The following is a 3483-nucleotide window of genomic DNA, read 5'->3' on the forward strand; positions in this document are numbered from 1 at the left end:
CACAACAGTAAGAAGCATCTTTGTAGCTAGAGTGAGGGAAAACTAAAAACAACAAATTACTTCCAAGAATTGGTGGAGAGTTGGTTGTTGAGTGGGTGAGCACTCATACAGGGAAAAAGAGGGGGGAGGTCTATCCACAAATGGAGCCAAGAGATAGCGGTTGTTAGATCTTGACCTGATGTGGGCTATCATATATACATATATTTTTCCATATGTTAGAGGAATCACTCACTCAACAACAATTAATAAAGTAATTCATGTTAAATTAATTATAAGATTGTTGTGTTCTACAACAGACAGAACATTTATATATAGCGATCCTTAAACGTTATTTAATTTATGCATGGTCTTTGCCTCTGCGTATAACTTGGTTGCAACCGCGTTCGTACAATTTGAAGTTTGGATTGTCGCTTAAGGCTTGTTTAATTAATAGAATCTTTGACAAAGGAGATGATGAATGGTGAATTTCTTATTGAGCTTAAGCCCGTGATCTGTAAAATATCGAAGCTCTTAATAACGACTGTGAATTAGAAAAATGAAAGAGGTTGGGGACACTGTTGTATCACAAGATAACCTGCAATTTGGACAAAAGATCCCTTTCATGGCGGTGGATTTTATTAAAAATTCAAATGAGACCTACGTAATTAGATGTTTTTTTTATTGAACGGGCTCATGCTATACAAGACTCGGACTTAGAAATAATCTCTAGATGCTAAGCAGAGAGGTGTGGCCATTTGGATAAGACTCTAGTCGAATATCTCATTAAGTTACACATAAATTCTGATCGGAATGGCATTCATTTCTTCTACCATGGAACACAATATTTTGGATAGTGGCATGCATGTTGATGCTGTCCTCCTGCCATTTTCACATCATCATATCATTATGGCCATGCACTAATCACACTGTATTGTTTGATAAGCACGAATACAATGTGAAAAAAAAAAAGTTTCCTTTCCTTTGCTGATTCCATTTTCTATTGTAATTTATTCAAAGGCATAGTTACCATATTCTCCGAAGCATTGAAAAACTCTTGAGTTATTCTCGATTTTTATCTTGACCGAATATTCTTCAAATTGTTCTTCAAAAATAAATAGAATCATAACTATTAAATTATTCTTGAATTATAGATAAATTTGAAGATTTATTCATAAATTATTCATGATTAATTCAAAAAATATATATGTGTTACAAATTATTGATGCCATATATTGTAGGTAGTGGCAGTTTTTCTACTATCATTATGATTTTTCCTCTTGTATATTTATTTTTAAGAAAATAAATATAAAATTATTTTAAAAAGCCTATAAATTTTTTATTTGTTTTATTTCTTTGTCATCTCAACTGTTTATGAATTTTTGACAATTTTTTTAGACTTTTCCTAAATGCTCATCCAACTACATTGTTGCCAAATGCAGAACTTGTGATTATATTCTAAGGTATCTTATTGTTTGATATATTTATATTATTTAATCATTATTTAATTATAATATTTTTATCACATAAAAATAATAATTGTCTTTCAAGCTTTTTACTTTTAAATATGTGAAGGTAATAATTCAAGTAAATGTGAATTAAGATTTATTGAATTGGCATCGAGTATCATACTGGCCAATAATTGGTTCGATATAATACCCGTACATATTATACCAACCTAGATTATATCGAAACTAGGAGAGGGAGAGGGGTGAGAGACAAAAAGGAGAGAGGCAAGAGAGGGAGATGAAAAGCTTCCTCGAATAGACTAGGTGAGAGAGAGAAAGAGAGTGAGTAAGAATAGAAGATGGTCCATCATCATCATCCTTGCTACCATTGATGATAGTAGTAGCAATGATGAAACCCTAAGAGAGGTGAGCAAGGTGGCTTGAGGGATATATAAAGTCCAAATCTGAACCAAATTAGAAGTTCATTTCATCTTGATAATCGACTAGGTTGGATTGATATATCTAAAATCAGATGGTTTAGGATGATTACTTTGAACTAAGTGGTTCGGAATGATTCAGCTATTCTTGATTCTTTCTTGACATATATGATAATTTCATTAGATAAACTCTTACCATGCATTGCCCAAAGAAAAAAATACCTATCATGTATTATTATCATTATCACATCTAATTACAATAATGTTTCATAACTATAATAACCATTCTTATGGCCTAGCCTGCTATTTGGACCTACCCATGATGCAACGCCTCACATAATTTTACTCTCCGTACAATTGCTCCACTTGCCACTTCCACCCTACCTCATTTGCACTCTCCCTCTTGCTCATGCTCTCGTCTCTATCTCAATCTTTCACTCTCTCACATTCACTTGCTTTCTGCCACCTCTCTCTTACTGTCCTGTCTCTTGCCTTCACCCTCTCTGCCTCTCAAACACATTCTCTCCCCCTATCACTCAAAAAAAAAGCACTCTCTTTTCTGCGCTCCTCATGTTCTCTTTGCATATAAATTTTGTCATACAAAGCAGCTACCACTTGAGATAAGGACCAGCAAGGTTGAGTTAGAAAGCTCTTCTCCTGCGAGGCATTGTGATCATGATAAAATTTTCACTCTTTGAATTTTTAATTTATTGAATATAAAATAACTCCAACCGAAGTTCATAAGAGACCGACCCTCCTAGGACTCTTCCGACTTCCGACCTTGTGCGGCGTCTTTCTGAACTCCTCCGGCAGTCCGAGCTTCCATAGTACCATCCGGACTTCCACGGCAGCTGATCTCCATCCGAGTTTCTATGACGGACTTCAGCTGAGCTTCTACAATAAGCAGACTCCATCCGGGCTTCCACAGCAACCAGTCTCCATCCGAGCTTCTACAATAAGCGGTCTCCATCTGAGCTTTCACGGCAATCAGTCTCCATCCGAGCTTCTATGGCGGACTTCAGTCGAGCTTCTACAATAAGCGGACTCCATCCGGACTTCCACGACAGTCGGTCTCCATCCGAGCTTCTATGGCGGACTCCATCCGAGCTTCTACAATAAGCGGTCTCCATCCGGACTTCCACGGCAACCGATTTCCATCCGAGCTTCTACGGCGGACTTCAGCCGAGCTTCTACAATAAGCGGTCTCCATCCGGACTTCCACGGCAACCGATCTCCATCCGAGCTTCTACAGTAAGCGAATTCCGTCCGGACTTCTATTGCAGGCGGACTTCGGTCGAGCTTCTATAAAAGCGATCTCCATCCGGACTTCCATGGCAATCGGTCTCCATCCGAGCTTCTACAGTAAGCGGCCTCCTTCCGGACTTCTGCAAGAACCGGACTTTGTCCGAACTTCTACAACGAAATTGGATTCCAGATGAACTTCTACAACAGATGGGTTTCATCTCAGTTACAACTGAGTAGTGTTGGATGCCGAGGAAGGAGTTTGAATCTTTTATAGTCTCCACTATTATGACCTCCCAGTGATCAACCCATGTGGTGGTGGTCATGGACCACAAGACAGGAAAGAAGCCATTGCATGCTCCTTGTTGGGATATACCGAC

This window comes from Elaeis guineensis, chromosome 7 (assembly GCF_000442705.2).
Source record: "Elaeis guineensis isolate ETL-2024a chromosome 7, EG11, whole genome shotgun sequence".
NCBI classification, from domain to species: Eukaryota; Viridiplantae; Streptophyta; class Magnoliopsida; order Arecales; family Arecaceae; genus Elaeis; species Elaeis guineensis.